The following is an 18,120-nucleotide window of genomic DNA, read 5'->3' on the forward strand; positions in this document are numbered from 1 at the left end:
CTGGACTGTCTGATACCTGGGAGAGGTTTGTAGATCCAAAAGGCTGGAAAGAAGCATTGTTTTTCTCTCCTTTGCCTCCTGGTAGCAGTGTGCCAGAGGCACTAATCCAGCATTTGGATTTCAACCAGGTAGCTGGAAGGGGCTGCACATCCTCGGCACCCTCCTCTGATGGACTATCCAGCATTGCTTCTCTTCATGCCTCCCTGTACCTCTCTTGCCTTTGGGCAGGAAGGAGGTGTTGCTGGAGAGACCAACTTGCTTTAGAGAAATCTCCTGTTTCACAAGTCAGATGAGGATGTTTTGCTGCATCCCTGATAAAATTTTTTCCCTTCATAAGAAAAAGTGATTGAGTTTGCAGTTGCTTCCCTCCTGGTCATAAAAATGGTGGGATTACTTCAGGGACAGAGGCTGGGGAGTTAGGGCTGAGTAACAGTATGTTCTAACATCTCAGATATCTTTGTTTATGCAGCTTAAACAATGCCTGGGCCATGACATCCCCGTGGGTTTGGTGAGCCCCTACCAGCTGTATTGGCATCTAGGGCACCTCAGAGACAGAGCTCTGGTTTTGCAGCAGGTCAGGGTTTGACTCCATGTCTGTTATTCCTGCCTGTGTGCTGCTTTCCTTGGTGGAGAAGAATGGGAATTACTGCCTTGCTGAGATGCAGTTTGGCTGTGTTTAGATTTCTGGGGCTGAACTGTTTTTTCTTTGCCTGGCATTGTGTTTTTTTCTGGAAGTAGCACCTTAGGGTCCTAATTCTGGACCAACTCCCTTTGCTGGATGCTATGCAAGTCACTTCTTCCTCACCCTACACTCAGTGTTGTGTTTTTTTTTTTTTTTTTTTTTTCCAGGGGATTGGAAGAAGCAATAGAGTATTATTTTAGTTTGGGAATTGCAGCTGAAATAGCAAGTGCCTTGCTCTGATGGTCAGTCCAGTGTCAGGCGTGTCCAGCTGTGCTGGCTGGAAAATGGTGAGCAAGGTGCTGCAGGCTGCATGAAAGTGAAAAGGAGAGAGAATAATCATGGGGGAGTGAAAGCTGAGAGGGCTCTGCAGGTCTGGCATCAGCAGTCAGGAGTATGGGGAGACCCTCTGGACTCTGCAGCCACACCAGAGCTGAGGAGGAAAGAAATGGGATGCTAGAGAAAAAAGGGCAGTGGATTAATAAGTTATACAAACCGGATTGCCATGACTCCTGCTCTTGGTCTTATTCCCCTCGGCTTCAAGACAGTGATTTTAAAAATAAAATGAATGCTGAAATTGTGTGTGGAACATACACAAAATCCCAACTGTCTGGTGAGGAAGCTTTTCGTTTTCTCCCAAGAATATGCTTTCTCTCTGTGCAAATGTATATGCTCCGGGCAAATCCCCTTAAAGTTCTCCTGTGGTGAAGGCCCTTGAATACTGGTGTTTGAAGGAGAATATATTTCATGTTTGCACTGGAATTTCTGATTGTGTGGGGAAAAAACTCGTGTTTCCAGCCAATTCTCCTGAAGCAAGAAAGCTTTACATTCTTCTCCTTTGCCTCCTATTAACAGGGTGCTGAGCTCCTGTGTGGCCTACTGACGTGAGCAGGCCAAAGAAACCCTGAAAATTAAATGTGAGAGCTCTCCAAAGAGCTTCCTTGCTATTCCAGTGCATCCTGCAAGGCCCCAGACAAGAGACAAGGAGTGTTTGCTTCTTACCGGCTTGCCTTAGGAATTCCTGCCTACTTTACATCCCTGTGTGCTGGGATGCTCAAGCCAGTGAGTCACTGATCAAACCAGATAATGGGGAACTGACCTGAGCACTGTTACTTTTGGGTGGTAGTCATCTTCCTTTGATTGCTGGGCATAAACGTCCCAGGGATTTCAGGAGGAGATAAACACATCAGCGAGACCCTGGCTGTGGAGTTGGAGCAAGCGTCTGAGGCACTGCCGGTATGTTTGTTCCCAGTCCCGTTGATGTGACAGCGTGCAGGGGACTAGTTAATCAAACTGGAGAAATTAGGTGCCACCAGGCCGTTTTTCAGTTGTCACCTGGTGATCAGACAGAGCAGCTGCTTCGACAGCCCCAGGAACTCAGCCTGTGGTGTTTGAGAGTGAATTAAGCAGCAGGACCGTGTTTTCTGCTCCTTTGCTCTTACAAATTGGGACTGAGTCCTCAAAGCCACTATTTACCTGCATAGGGGAGGAGGGAAAACCGGGGTTGTAAAATAAAATGAAACAGACCGGTCAAGTAATTTAATTCTTAAATCTTGTCTCCCTTGGGCTAATCTCCTCCAGGCCATTCTTTGCTCAGGTCAACTGCTTTTAATTAGCAAGCTTCATTGATCAGGGCAGGAGTGGGAGCTGGTGGGTTGCTGTCCAGGTGTTTTTAATTAGAGGCTTTTCTTCCTTGCTGGAGGGATGGTATTACCCAGAGAAGAACCTGGCAAGAAGACCCTGGAATTGTTTGAAGAAGGCTGACCCGCGATCGCCTTGACTGCAACTCTCCTGGCAGTGTCAGAGGTTGGCGGATTTTCAAGTGGAGAGAGAGGGAGGAAAAAAGAATCAAGCTTGAAAGGAGGTTGTGGTAACGCTGGGAATTACTGTATAGATACAGTTGCAGACAAAGGTGTGCCAATGTGTTTTTTTTGTCCTTCCCAGGGAAAGGCAGAAAAAAAAAGGATCCTTGCACACAGCACCAGTCTCCCCAGCATCTTCAGTCTGCTTTCTCAAACGTGGCTGCCCAGCAACAGGAGGAGTACCTTTGTGAGGAGGAGAGTGGCTCATGGTATCTCCTCCCTGCCTTGGGGAGGGATTCCCTGCAGTCTAACAAGGTACAGGTTCCTATTATGGTGTTCCAGCCTCTTACAGTCATTCTCTGGGGCACTGATAGTAGGGATGGGGTTCACCATGTAACTGTGCCTTTGGGCAGGGGTGGTGCTGCTGCTGCTGACTGGCTTCTCTAGCTGGAGTTCCCTTAGGGTACAAGGCTAAAAAATGAACCCTCAAACTCTTCCACCCTCCTGAGGGAAGACACTCTACTCTTCTTCCCTGTAAATAGATACTAAGCTGTCTTTACTCCATTACCAGATGTGGTTGGACTCCTCTGTATTGAGTAGATGCCCACACTCAGAGGAAGTGGGTGCACCAGCATCTCTGTTCTTTGCCAGGTCCCTTTGTGGTACAGTTGTCCTGCATTTTGGATGCATTTGGCACTGGTAGTTGTTTGTGTGGGGACTGTGGATACAAATCTATGGCTGTCATAACATGGTTGCTGGGTGATGGCACTCCCTGCCTCTGGGTCTCTTGCAATTCATAGTTAAGGAAAATGCATCTGATATTAATTAATTAGCAAAAATTTGCCATTTTATTTATTTGATCAACCCAGCCATGAAAATTCTAAAATGCAGTTAAATCAAACAGAAAGGAAGTGGCTCAGTATCAAACTATTGAATTAATATAATTATCTTATTGATTAAATCATCAAATCAACCTGCAGCTCCTTTATCTGCTTTACTTGGCCATTTGGGAAGGCATCAGCTCTCAGTCCCTGAAGCACCAGTCTCAGTGCCAAGGCTGCCTTTATATTCCGGTCAGACAGCTGATCCAGCAGAGGTGATCTCCAGATGAATATCCCACTGAGAGCAAGGCTCTGATGTCCATTACAGCTGTCAACCAAAATTATATATATTTGGGTAAGAGGTGATCTCTCACATACCCACTCCACTGTGAATCTTAGAATGGTTTGGACTTCAGGGGGCCATAATGACCATCTAGGTTGTTATGCTTCAAATTCCAGGGGGGAAAATGCTGGTGAGTCATAACTTTTCGGGGTTCTATGTGCTGTAGGAATACAGGCACCTGTCTTGCAGGCCAAGGGCTACATTAGGGGCTGCTTTTAGAACTAGGGAGGTGCTCTTGAAATATCTTATTCAGTGCATTGTGTGGCTCTTTCTCTGCAATGGGCTTCCTGTTCTTGCATCTTGAGAGAAAAATGTATGACTGGAAATGTATTGTTAGTATTATTAGGTATTATTATTAATAAATACTAACATAGGCTGGCTTAGGGAGACCTCCCCAAAGGACTGATGTTCTGCTGCAGGTAATTTTAACCAGCGGGTTTAGTTGCTCAGCTATTTAATGTATCACACTGGTTCACTGGCTGTCTGACACCTGTCAGTTATGAGACCCTGCTAGCGATCCTGATCCTTGGTGGCTCACCAGAAGGGTGAGGAAGGACCTGTGTCACAAAGAAGGTAGGTAAGGTAGAGCCTGGCAGCTGCCGTGTGAAGCTGTAAAACATGGGCTTGAGTTTAAATTAGGGTCAGCTTCCCATTGGAGTAATCCAGGTCTTTAACCAGGCAGCCAGCCAAGCGCTGGCTGTGATTAGTCTGAGCCATTGTGGTCTGTGAGTCCGCCTGTGTTGACCCTGCAGGACTCCCAGCTTGAAAACATTAAAAAATTGCTGCAATTTGGTGCTAAAATTATCATTGAGCCCCACAATATTTAATCCTCCTTAGGCAGTTGCAAGAGGCAGTTGCTGTCTCTGCAAGCAGATAAATGTAAGTTGGTTTTAGGCTTTGAAGCAGCGCTGAGCTTGTGTAGGAGTTGGACAAAAGGTTGGGGCTTTTGAGAATGTCCCTGTTCTGGGCTGTTTCCTGGTACCAGTTTTGGGCTCTCTCAGGGGTCCTGCAGCCACCTCATTGTTGATAAGGGATGCCATTTCATCCTTATCATTCCAGCTGGCAACAGCGAGGATGACTCATCCACAGCTCTGTTGTTGGAGGGCGAGTTTAGCCTCTGACTGTGCTGTGAGGAGAGAATAAGCAGGACGGGTTCCTGAAGAGGCTGTATTGTTCCTGCCAGCTCAGGGCTGCTGGCTGGGGGCTCAGGCACAGACACATTTGCTGGGCTCTCTGAAATCTCACTCCTAACACGCCTCAGTGGGGGGGGAAGCACTAAAAACCGAGAGGCACAATCCAGGTTTGGCTTTATGCTGTGCTCCAACTTCTCCATGGTTCCTCCTTCCCCAGGAAACAGTCGCTCTGCAGGTGAGGCGTGAAATGCATCTACTGAAGAAATTGAAAGAGACTGGCTCAGCAGGGAAGGGATTCGAATTCTGTCAGATTTGGGGGGGAGGTTTCCAGCCTTCCTTGGATGCAGATTTCCCAGGGGTGATGCTTTTCGTCCTGCATGTGATTTTTTGCTTTTGGCAAGCTGCCCTTTGGCGCTGCGTGTTGCTTGAGATGAAAGGCTGGAATGAAGCATGTTCTTAACACTTAGGAAACCAGCTGTGTTGTCAGATTCACCTTGAAATACTGATGAACAGCTTTGCAGGGGCCAACACTTGTGTTACTCTGCACTGTCCAGGCTGCTGCCTTGGCTGCAGTCCATAGATGTGAGGAAGACCACGGCCTCCCTTCCTGGTGGAGACAGCAGCAGGAGAGACAAGTTGGCTGAGGACACAAAGAAGGAGTGGTTTGGTTCTAGCCAGAGTTTCTGGAAGTCTGGTTTAGCATTTGAGCTTGCACCTTCTGTGACGTGCCAGTCCCACCTGGGCTGTCCCTGAGCAACACCATTTCTCCTGGTTCTCTGCTGGGGGATGTCATGGTCACCTGTTGGTGCCAGCTGGTGGGACCTTCCTGTTGTCCGTCAGGATCTGCCTTCCCTCTGATAATGATGTGACACGGAACCTTCACCGTGGGGAGATACTTTGGAGTGTCTAATTTCTAGGTGGATGGGAATGGCTGAAAAAAAAGATAATTTGAAAATGTGTGCAGTTCAGGTGCTGTGAGGGTGTCCTTGGCCTGTGTAAATGACATTAAGGTCAACATTTCTGGCTCTGTACAGCAAAGTGATGATTTATTGTTTGTTCCAAGCATCTGCAGGGTGAAGACCTTTCTCCTGTGGAAGGTCTCTCTGTAGGGGGTGGGCATCACTTGGATGGTACCTGGTGTGATCCAAAAAATCAGTCTGGTGTCAGCTCTCAGATTTATAGCCCTGATGGTGTTATGGTACCCAGACTGCAGTGTTGTCAGGACACCTCACTGTATAGATCACCTCCCCTTCCTTGATGCCTCACTTTCTTTGCAGTGGCAGATTTTAGGAGATTTGTGTAAGGTCAAATGCCTATTCTTACTCTTCCTCCTCCTAAGTCTCAGTATGCCTGAACAGCATGAATCTGACAGGTTGATCTGCCCCAAGAAGACTTATCTGTTCCCTGTTGGACATCACAGTCCTTTTCCCTCTTTGCTCCTCTCAGCCAGTCAAGGTATGTGACGGGGCAACGCTCTGACTGCTGGACCGTGTTGGTGCTCGAGCATCGCTGGGATATGCATGAGTTGCAGGCAGGAAGGTCCCCTAGAATGCTTGATGCCTTGGTTTTCCCCTCACATCCAAATGTGGCATCTCAGGAGGATGCAGTGGTGGTCTGCTCCCCTTCCTCATCTGTATTCCCTCACCTGAAAGCAGATGCTCCAGCACAGCGTTCAGTGTCGGTGCTGGCACTGCTCGTGATATCGCACGTGCTAGTGGCTCTGAACTGCTCCAGCCCTGCAGCATCTCCCTCCTCCTTCCCTTCCTCGCCCTCCTTGGGCTGCCCACGTGCCCGGACGGGGCCATGGCCGTTGGCCCTGGGAGAATGCTGAGGCTGGGCTGCTCTTTTTTGGCAGAACAACAATCTGTGCTTAGGTCAGCTGTAAATTTAATCGAGCGGTGCAAAGGATTTAGTGCACCTTGCAGATAGAAATTGCCTTGGGCTGGACAAAAGAAATACATATGCCATTCCCTTTCTCTCCTCCTGCGACAGCTTAGGCTGTGGTTGGTTTTTTTCCCCTTCTTCTCCCCACTCCATGACATACAACTCAGATGTTATTTGCATCTCAGTGTGTCTCAAAACACTATGAGGCTTCTTACCTAGCGATGATGAATTCAGCATATACAGCCCAGCATTGTGATTTCCCTCAGGGTCCTTTGTAATAATAATTTCTGTAAATAAAGGCTGGAATCAGGATCCCTGCTGTAATAGGATTTTTTTGTGCAAGGGTTGGTAGCTGTGTCCCCCTGATGCTGCCCTGTGTCAGGATCGTGGGATGTGTCACAGTTTTGTGAGTGGGTTGGGAAGGGTGGGATGGCACAGACTTGCAGGGAGGAAGAGGGGTAGGACTCACCTTTGGGAGGTGTTGGGAAGTTTGCAGGCCACAAAACAGTGATGATGAGCAGCTCTCGAAGTCCTGGATCTTGCCAATCTGGTTTGTGTTCCTGACAGGGTGCAGGCTCTCTGCAAAGATCCCGTGGCCAAGGTAAGGCTCCCATTCCATCTAAGGTGCCAAAGCCTGTGAGCCCTGAAGGAGGGGGAAGTGCCTGGGAGGACAAGGTCTAAGCTGTCTACAGCCTCTCTTGCTGCTGCTGTGACTGCATTATCTGTGTGGAGCAACGCTGCAGGCTCTTCACTCACCTCTGGACTCACAGAACTCACAATTCCATGTGCCAATGACCTCAGTGACCCGCACCCTGGAGCAGCTGCCTCCCCGAGAAGCTCACGTCTGTAAAGCACAGACCCGTTGCTGAGAGAGCAATTTGTCAGGCCCCTTGAATGAAGGGTGTGAGAAAACCGTGCACTGAATTACGCCCGCCTGGAGAGAGGTGGGTGAGGAACACGTGTGATCACAAGCCTCGGGGGCTGTGAGATTCTTTTGTCACCGGTTCTAGCAGGGAGAAAGAAGCGCACGGGGGAAGCACACAGGTGTTCACACATTCACTCTGCTACCCCTGCCGGCTTGCAATAGTTCTTCCCGTGCTGGTGGAGGGATGCTGATGGAAACTTCTCTTCAGTAGTTGTGCTGGGAGTGATGGGGGTCTTTGTGCCTGGGCTGCTGCAGAGTGTCATCACTGCAGGATCCTGAGTGGCATGTTTTCAAGATACACACCTTAGACACGATGGTAAATTAAGATTTCTAGTCTTGTGCTGGCTATATCTCATCCTGAACTGGTTCTGTGCCCGGGTTAGGTGGGCTCAGTACCACCCAGTGGTGTGAAGAGAAGCTGAGCTGTTCTTACACTATGGAGGTGAGAGGCTTTTCCCCAGGCAATTCTGATGGCAAAAGATTTGTACCAAGCACCAAGTTGTGTTGTTCTCAAAAATAACCAGGAGCCAGAACCGTTTGTCACCACTGCTTTGTGAAAGGTGTGCTGGCACCTCATCCCTCCTAGGTGTCACAGGGAAGGCTCAGTTAGCTCTGCACACCATTCACAGTGTAATTAGCACCACAAGTCTTGCTAATTGCTGAGGGTTTTTTCTCTCCCCCCTCCCTTTCTCCAGCACAAAATTTCTCTAGTTATCTCGGGTTATCATCATGGTAGACAGTGTGCTAAGCCTGGATGCTCCTTCTGAGGGCTGGTGTCAGGAATAATTACTGCTATAGTAAGCTGATCAGCCCTTCGTTATTAGCTGCTGTTGTTGTTACCCGACATTGATTAGTAATTTGTAGCTGCCAGTGCTTTCCTCTGCCCTCAAAGCCGAGTGTTTGCTGGGGCTGCTGTGCTGTTTTGCCGAGGACAAATGAGCATTTCCCCCACTCCCGCTCCTTTCCACCCACCCCGGAGCTCTCCTACCTGCAGTTTGGTTTCTAAGTCTACAGCTCGTGGCTGGGAGAGCAGCAGCAGCCCTGCCTGAACGCTGACTTTGCAGCTGAAAACTGCCGAGGGTCCCAGCTGGCTGCGGTGGTGGAAGATCTTGTGGTGAGTGACCCAGCGGTGGGACAGTGTAATTTCAGGTTGAGAGCCTTGCACTGATGTCCTGAAACCACACCCCCATCATCCCTGAGTCTTGCCACTAAGGAGAGGACAACAGAGATGCCACCCTAAATATCGACTGGCTCCAGAGAGGTCCATGGTGTTTGTAGGTGGCTGCTCAACATATGTTCGTGTCTGAGCTGGTGAGCAGCAGCAAAAGTGGGATTTGGAGGGGAAGAGGGAGAAAACACAGCTGTAGACTCTGTCCTGTTATGAGATATTCAGGGTTGTTTTAAAGTAAGGCCATTTAGTAACTTGAAAGTGCAAATGCTTCCCACGCTCGACCCGGGGTCAGGGGCCCTTGCTCACAGTGCTGGCTCCCTCCGTGCTCTCCCTGTGCTGGGTCTCTCTCTTATGTCTTTTGGCTGTTCCTCCCCGGCTCGGTGAGCCACGTGCCATCACTTGTTTGTCTGATCTGCTGATCCGTGGACCAGCTGTGCCTGTCAAAGCGGGGTCAGAGAGCAGAAGACAGGCTTGCAAGTCTGCACTGGGATGGAGAGGGAAGTTTTGGGAAAGGAAGGCAGGAATGCAAGTGCCTTTCATGTGCTCTGTGTCTCTTGTGCCAGTGTGTTGCTGGCTCACAGGTTGTCTCAGTACCTCAGCAGCAAATCTTTTGAACGTTTTGGGTCATCTAACATGGTCTCTTGCATGGTCTCACTCCAGGAGACACTCCTGTTAAACACTGGCATGCAAACAAATGATAAAATAATACAAATAATCTCCCCTGGGCCAAGCCTAGCAGTGCTGGCAGGGGAAGGGAAAAAGGATTAGCACTCCTTCGTGCAGGGGACATGGAGGAGGTCTTGGGCTGGCATGGAGCAGACCAATCTCCCCACCCATCTCCGCCAGCCGTGCTGCCGGTGCCGGGAGGCAGCGAGTGCAGCCTCGCCAAGGTCTGTAAATGCCCGTCTGACACAGCAGGTATAAATCAAGGATGGGCAGCTGGAGACGGCGGGGAACGCGCCTCCTCTAACCCCTACTCTCACTAGCATCCCTGGCATGCCAGGGGGATGGCAAGGGGCAAAGCTTGATGTCACTTCTTGGCACTCCACGAAGACGTTATTCAAAGAGACGGTGACCTCTCCTGGCACGCCGAGCGCTGCCGGGGACCTCCAGCCCCGCGTCTGCGGCAAATCGAATGATGTGCTGTGGGAGGGGAGGGCTGGCACTCAGACATCCATCACCAGCCTGCTGACCGTGGAGGAGAGGAAGAGAAAGCCGCCAAGAAGCCTCCCCTCTGTCAGTCCTCGAAGGTGCTGGTTGCTTCAGTCCCGGTGTGTCTTTCTTGCTCATCCGTTACTAACCACGGCTCCCTGCACAGGCACCTTAATGGCTGCCTGGCCTGGACCAGCCCTAATTAAGGCTGAAGAGTGGTTTCTTTTCAAAACCCATGCTCAAGTGTGTTTTTCTGGTTGCTCACCTCCCCAGATGAGATTTCCAGGGCTCAGGCTGGGCGATTTTTCTTTTCTTCCGTAGTTCCAGTGATTCACCAGTTTAAAAACATGAGAGGACTGCAGGATACCCAGTGAGACTTTCTTTCTGATCAATGCATTCAGGGGATTTTATTATCTTTTCTTTTCCTCCCCAGAGAGCTCAAGCTCCGAGGTAGCTCAGGTAGAAACCTGCAAACCACAGAAATTAATCTTTGCTGACAAAAGCTTCCCGACTAAGCACTGGTCTGGATTTGAGGATGTGCTTGATGCTCCCAGGTGAGCTTGCAAAAGTGGAGGGAGCACTGGAATGTGTCACACCACTGCAGTGGTGGATCCTACTCACTGTGGGGCAGAATTAGAGGGGTCCAGGCACACTCTGGCTGTGACAGTGACTGTGTAGTGGCACAGACCTTGCTGTTGCTGGGGATTTTGGAGGGTGAGACCAGCAGGTGAAGTGCCAGAGATCCGCATCTTGCTCTCAGGCTGCTCTGTGGAGCTGAGAGGTTTCTTCAGCTTGGAGGCTGCATGCTCCAGCTCTTGTTCTTTGCTGGTACAATCCAATCTGCAACTGATGAATTCAGTGGGCCAGCTTCAGTTTACCTGAAATGAGGATGTTACCTTTGACCTCAGCAGAATTCTCTGGTGCATTCTCTCACCCGTGGTCCACCCAGCTTCTTGTCCAGCTTGCCCCTGCTGTTGTGGCCACCACCTCAGCTACAGGAGCAATGCTGGGCCTTGGCTGCTGGTTAATGTGTCATTGGAAAGGACAGAGGCTGCTGTGCTTTCCCCCTTCCTCCTGCATTGGGATAAATGTGATTTCTGCAGCACTGAACACACCAGTGGAGGACACTGTGGGCAGCCCTGCAAGTGCCCCAGGTGTTTGCTGCCTGAACAGTGTTCCTCTGGAGAACCTGCCTCTCTCTGCTGATGAGGAGGTGCTGGTTGATGTGCCCCTCTGGTCTCGTGTGATAGAGACAGCATGTGAGAGGCTGTCGAACTTGGAGAGGAATGTGGGCCAAAAAACGTTCTGGAGAATGTGTTTCTGTGGAGTACGGGCCTGATTCGAAGTGCTGAGCCAGGTTCTTTCACACTCATCTCCATTTCACAGGCTCTGCAGTGATGTCTCCCCACAGGACATCTTGGTCACCTCAGGATGGTCTGCCCATGGGTGAAGGGTGTAGGGAAGATTCCCCAGCTCACACCTCTCCAAGTGGGTTGCCAAGGGCAAGACAAGCCTTCAAACACCCTAAAGCAGGAGGAATGACTGTTGCCTATGCTCTGGCCAGGTTCTCCTAAGGAGAAAAGAAAGACCTGAGTGTTTCAACATCCCTTAAAGCTCTCTAAGCAATGATGATTGAAATCTCGTGGAGTCTGGCCCATGGTGTGCTCCCAAACCTCAGGTTTCCTGTCCCTGCTAGCAGCTCTCTTCTCCTGTACAGGTGCCTGGGGAGCATGGAAATTCCTCCCAGGTTCTCCCCAGCCCTTCCACAGGCAAGGCAAGGGGCCTCTAGATGGCAATGTTTCTGTTCAGGAGGCCAGCAGCTGCTTCTCAGGCGAGCTCTACCGTTCCCTTTCGTGCCAGACTTTGGAGAAGCTCCGAGATTAACTCCAAGCTGAAGTGGACAGCTTAGCACCCCACTGCCTCTTATCGCTTCCTCAGTGAAAGTGGCTGGGATTTTGTGACCTCAGGGGACCAGTTCTAGCAGGCTGGACAGTAGTTGTCTGGCTGTCCTTCCCCTCCACGTGATGAAATTGGCTTGGGCTTGATCATTTGGAAAACTGCCTGTTGGTCTGGGAGGTACCAGGGGTTTTGGAGGTGATGGGAGTCCCTTGGTGTGACTGGGAGCTGCTGGTAAAGGGCTTAGTGTTGTTGATGCTCAGCTGGTTTCCCATGTGTGCTTGGGGATGCTGACAGAAAAGCCTGCTCCTCCCAGCGTGTGGAAACAGGGCCTTGTCTTTGGCTGGAGGAGAGCTGGGAGCTTAGGGAAGGAAAATGTTGCTGGAGAAAGGACTGTAATTGCTCCTGTACACTTGGAGCTGTCACTTGCTACCTCCTTCCTCCCTGTAACGAGCACTGCTCAGTGCCTGAGTGAGGGGGATGCTGGGCTTAGTACCCTCCTCCTTTCCCAGGGCTTCTGCCGTGATGCTGGATGGACACCATGCCTCAGGGCCTGCATTTATCTTCTCTCTGGGATGCCAATGTGACAGGTACTTTCCTTGTCCATCAGTGTCAAGGGAGAAAGGATGGAGGGAGCCAGAAGGCTGCTGTCCCTCACTGGCTGCACTGACAGCCTTGCTTCAAGCTTGGGACTGAGCTCACTTGGCTTCTCCTGACCACATTTTATCGTGGATTCAACCCACTTGTGGTCAAGGAGAGGAAAAGAGAGCCAGGGATGTCTTCCTGCCTCTGGGCACTGTGAAATGCAGCACATGTAGACTGGAATCTTGTAACTCTCCCCTCTTACACCCCTTCCTGGGAGCTGGCAACAAAATCCAGCCCCTTGCCAAGGTTCCCTGGAGAGCCAAGCAGGGTGGAAGGCAAGAACCATACTCAGGAAAGGTCTGAGCAAGAGATCAGGCCACCTGTTTGTACGTGCTGTGGCTCCCTGGAGTTTTATGAATCCATGTATACCCTCACCTTGTGAGGACTAGGTTTGGTTTGTAGACCAGAAATAGAGGCTGGACCCAGATCTTGCTTGCACTGGTGTGGTGGTAACAGCTGACCTGGGATCTGAGGCCATCTCCTCTTCAGCTTCATGGTGGTTTGAGCTGATTCCTACTGCTTCAGCCAAGGGAAGTGTTGAGATGTGTGTCACAGTGTTTCCTACCTGCATGGCAAGGGTGGGAGTAGCAAGCCCTGCTCCTGAAGCTCTCCTCTTGCTCTCTATCCCTTCCCTTTCCCCTGTGCCTGCCAGGCCTGGCTCCCCCAGCCTGGCTCCTCACCCAGGGCTGCTCATGCTTCTCTTTGCCAGCACTAGAGCTGGTCCTGAGCAGTGGAATGATTCTGGTGCTGCAGAGTGTGGAATGGGTACGGGGTTTCAGGAGCTACAGGAGATGCTGATCGTTTCCTAGCTCTGCCACAGCAGAGGAGAAATCATTCCTATCTCCCTGTGCATCATTTCCCTCTGTATAAACCAGACAGTGATCCTTTTCTTGCCTCCTTGAATTGATGCCAAAGGAGAGAGGCTGGCTCCTCCTTGCTTTTCCCCCAGCATGGATAAGTCTCTTTGGAGTTGGCATGCCTCTGCCAGGGCTCTCCAATCCAGGAGACTTTAGACCCTGGCTTTCCAGGAGCTGCCTGTCTCAGCCTCTCCGTGCACTCCAGGCCATGGGAGAGCTCACTCCCTGCTCCAGCCTATGCAGAAGATTTCTCCGCCAGTCCTGCACCTGCAGCCTGGGAAAATGGCTCCAGTCATGCTGCAGCGGGCATGGCCAATTGATTATAAGCGGTCATAGATTACCTGGAGCAATGCTATTAAATTTAATACAGTTCTGCACCGGCTCTGGGGGCTCAGCCTTGGGTTGTGTAAGTGACATCTTGTTGCAAAGCATTTTGGGGACATCGCTTAGGGGCGCGAGGCAGAGACAGTCAGCTGCAAAGAGCGGGAGAAGATGATGAGTTTCTGTAGAGATTTATTTCCTGCCCAATAATTGCCCAGAAAAGGCTGTGTAAACCTTCTCTGTTTGTGGAACAAACACTGCAAGAGTTACTGCTCTGACCTTTTTTTTTTTCTTTTCCACTGGACAATTGTCTGTGCCCTTGGTGTTCCGGAGCCTTGATATGCTGCTGGCAGATTTATGCCATGTTGAAGCCCACTTCTTATTGCCTTAGAGTTGATTGGAAGAAAGGAGACTTGTTTGCTGACAAATAAACCCGCTGCCATGCGCCCTGCATGCCAAGCTGGGGTTGAAGTTTAGAAGTCCTCTTTTCCATGTCAGCTCTTTGTCTCCTGTCACTGTGTCAGCTGTGAGAGGTGAGGGACCAGTTCTGAAGAGGATCACCACTGGATTTAGGCAGGACTGAGATACCTAATGAGCAACTAGTGCCGTGATGGAGCAAGGCCACTGCTTGCTGTGGGCTTGGTGCCTCCCGAGGGAAGGGCTGTTCAGTGTGCAAGTCCTACCCTGGCTTAACAGAAGCTTGTGGCAAATCCCCCTGTGAACACTCTCACATTGATTTGGCAGCTGCTAAATTTGGGAATAAATCCACTTTCCTTGGCAGCAATAGTAAATCAGATGAGGCATGTCCAGCGAGGGTTTGGAGTCCACTGCAAAATGCACTCAGTCTGTGTGTGGCTCAGAGCTTGGCTGTGCTGAAGAGGAGCTGGTGCTAAAGCTCTCTGGAACAAACCTCTGAGTTGAAATCCTGTCCTGGGTGAGATCCCAGGAGTCTGTTAGTGCTTTTTGGGATCTTCATCACTCTGCAAGCCTCTGATAGTGGTGCTAAGTGCCCCTTCTCCCTCTGTATCAACAAAGAGCTGATAAGCCAAGGGGGTTGTGTAGTAGCCAGACAGCCTGGAGAGGCTGTACAACGAAGGCCACTTAGAATCATTGATCCTCCCTTTGGATGCCACACAAGAGCGGATGCCATTTGCAAACTGAGCCTCAGCTCCTCATGTGTTGGGTGGCTGGCAGGTCCGTGGCTGCTGGGACCATTTGGAGCCTGTGTCCACATCCACCCTGCCATAAAACTGCCCTGGCCAAGCAGAGGTGGTTCTGCCTGTAAGTTTTGTTCTTGGTAATGCAGGATTTTTGTGGTAGCTGGTAAATGTCAGCCCTCACTACAAACTATACCATCTCGTGGGTGTGTTTCTCCTCGCGTACAAACCTGTTGGAGGCTCCCGGTGTCTCACGGAGTGTCTGGGCGGAGAATCAGGCCCATATGTGTGTGTATATATGTGTATGTCCCTGTGCTCTTCCTCCTGCAGGTGACAGGAGAGTGGAGGGTGTGGGTTTTAATCCGTGTGTGTGTGTGTGGGCAGCTCTGCCGAGGCTGTTTGTCAGCTGGAATCCCAGCACAGGGCTCTGCGGCATCAGCCGCGGCTTCCTCTTTGCCTTCTGTCACGTTTGGAAGGAGGGAAGATGTAGCTGAGTCTTGCAATAGTAGGTCAAAACATACTGCAGCACTAAAGATCAGAGCAAAAGCTTTCTTGTACAAACACATGGGTTTATTCATCCTGTTATTTTCTTTATCAAATGCTTACTTGCCTTTACAGAGCAGCTTTGAGCCCCAGGGAAAGCAAGCGTCTTGCTGGAAGGGAAGCCGGGCTAGTGACTGGAGTGGGTGACAGTTGTGGAAAATGGACAATCTGGAGTTTTATTCCCGATTCTGCTCTGGCTCCTGTCCTCCAGATCTCTGTGAAGAGCTTAAGAAATGAGGAGCAGGGGCTGTCACCACATGTGTATGCGACACACGGTGTGGTGGCACCCCCAGAGCACCCTGGGCACAGCAAGAAATGCCAGTCATGACTGCAGCTGTTTGTGGGTGGGTGGCAGTCTGGTTAGGGTACATCCTGGTTAGGGGGCTGGAATGAGCTCTTTTATCCAGACAAAGCTCTGCCTCAGATTCTTCAACGTCCAGACGTGCAGACAGCTTATTTTTAAGGTCTCATTTGAAAGATGTCAGCTCCCCCTCCCTGCTCTTCCCCAGGCAGCGAGAGCAGAAAACTAAATTTATCTGCATTGGGACAGAGAGAGCTGGAGTAAACCAGCCAGGCGCTGCTCCAGATCTGCTGGGTGGAACAACTGGCACAGAGCTGTCTGTCTGTCCGAGGCAGAGATGCTCGGGTGCTGCTGATCCTGGGTGTGACATCCACACAGCATTTCCCATTCCAGCCCTGGGCTTGCAGAATTTGCTGGAAAGTTTGCCTTGTTGGGGGTGGCATTTTGTCAGTCTCTGGGTTAATTTTTCTTTTCGTATGAGAGGCAAAGCAGTCCCTCTGCTTTTTGAGGAGACAAGTGAGAAGCTACAATCCTTGCCTTCCTTCCCAAGACCTTGCAAGGACCCTGGGGTGGAAATGATGCTGGAGAAGAGATGAAGCACAGCCTACAAAAATAATTTCAATTTGAGGGTAGCTGCCTTTTTGGGGTCGTTATTGATTGGTGGAAGGGAACACAGGGCAGATGTTTGCGTGTGTGCTACACACTGCTGTGTGCCTGAGGCAGAGAAAAGACTCTTCAGTGTATCCCTTCCTGGGGCTGTCTGGGGCATGGGCAGGTGGGGGAATCAGTGGGATCAGTTTTTTCTTTTCACCTCCTAAAAACTGGAGCATCCTTCTCTGTCAGGCTGCTGCTAATGAGTTAGTTAAACAGCATCTCCTTACTGGAAGCTCTTTTCAGTCCAATTAAGATCTTGCAACATGTCAGTTGTGACAATAAAAGTGAATTAAGGCTCATTTCTCCTTTTTTTACGATGTTTATTAGTAGATGGGAATGCTCGTTTAGAGGAGCTAATCACGGTTATTTATTTGTCAGTGCTACCAAGAAGCCCCTGTGCAGGCTAAAGGCCCAGCGCCAGATGCTGTGTGTGCTCATGGAAGGAGTGGGAGCCCGCCCTGGAGAACGGATTATCACGCTGGAAAAGCCCAGGTGAGGTAAGGAGACTCCCATGGCCATGCAGCTGCAGCTGCAGGATGTGCTGCTGCTTGGAGGTGCTGTGAAAGCCACTGAAGTCAAAGAAGGCAAGAGAAGAGTTCATCTGCCCTCTCAAGCTGTTTTGATTCCATGGCTTGGCCAAGACTTAAAGCAAGCTCTTCCAGGGGATGGGCTGCTTGTCAAGGTGCTTTCCAGAACATCTAACAGGGAAAAGGAGTTATTTTGTTGCCTTGAGGAACCCAGGCAGAAGGATGCAATAGAAAAGGCCTGTGGGAAGGTTCGGTGCATCTGCTTGTTTTCAACGGGAGTTTGGTTTCTGCTTCTCAAAACCATTTAATTCCATCCTTAACTGATCAGCTTGAAAGATCCAGCAATCAAGAGCAGAAATCTGAGGACCTGGAGGCATGGAAGGCTGAGAAGCTGGCCAGGAAGGAGAAAGCCAAACTGGTAATCATCCCCTGCTGTCTGCCCTGCAGAGAGCCAAGAACAGAGCTGACCCTCCATGCCTCTCCCTGTGAGGAAGACTCCGGGCCATTGCTGGAGGAAGGAGTAAGGGTCTGACACCCCTTGCCCTGAGGTTTGGTGGGGCCCTGTGGGGAGGAGCTGCCATGAGCAGAATTTACTGAGGGTAAAGGGGAAACACTGAGGATGGAGAGACACATTGTCCTGTGGGTCGCAGCAGTCCCATGCTGGGATCAGTTGTCACCGAGCTGTTGGCTGCTGGGCTCTGTCCCTACCCTGTGTTTTGGGCCTCCAGGTGCCTGTCTTTGAGCCTGAGTTGTGGGCTCCTTCATCAGGACTTTTGGCTTTGTGCTGGTGATGCTCATGAGTGTCATCCAGACTCTGGGTCCATCCTTGACTCCAGCTCTGCACAGACACAGGTTGGGGTTATGAAGGTTGTTGTGTAGAGGACAGAAAGTGGGGGCTTTGAAGATCACACTGGAGGTGAAGAACGGAGAAAACTGAGGAGATGACTGGCTCCCAGCTCCTTTGGCAGGACGGCCAGGCTGGGGTGAGCCAGCAGCAGCCAGCCCATGTTGGGGACTGAGACCTCCAGGCTGGGCTCCTGCTGGTGGCCACACCAGTACAACACCCTGGGACTCTTCTCTGTCCATGAACCCACCGTGCTGTATCACAGCCGCCTGAGTCTCTGTCTGGATCAGTGTAAAACATCATTCTTCTTCCTTCAGTCCTGCAGCTGTTGATGTTTTGAAGTTAAGAAAACATTGAAATGATTAAAAAAAAAAAAAATACCCAGGCTTGGTTTATCAAGGGAACTTCTAATGAGCAGAAGGGGAGGGGGAACAGACACAGGAAGGGCAGCAGAGACTTTAACAG

At 50.5% G+C, this 18,120-nt stretch overlaps 1 long non-coding RNA gene across 1 annotated transcript; it reads left to right on the forward strand.

The window, feature by feature from the left end:
• The first annotated feature begins 1,539 nt into the window (after window positions 1-1,539).
• Window positions 1,540-17,394, forward strand: LOC126635608 (uncharacterized). Its single transcript, XR_007627754.1, has 5 exons — window positions 1,540-1,741; window positions 2,382-2,485; window positions 2,624-2,796; window positions 16,663-16,781; window positions 17,140-17,394. It is a non-coding gene; the product is annotated as an uncharacterized LOC126635608 (long non-coding RNA).
• The last annotated feature ends 726 nt before the right edge of the window (window positions 17,395-18,120 follow it).

Source organism: Myiozetetes cayanensis, unplaced genomic scaffold (assembly GCF_022539395.1).
Source record: "Myiozetetes cayanensis isolate MyiCay16 unplaced genomic scaffold, myiCay2020 scf12, whole genome shotgun sequence".
NCBI lineage: Eukaryota > Metazoa > Chordata > Aves > Passeriformes > Tyrannidae > Myiozetetes > Myiozetetes cayanensis.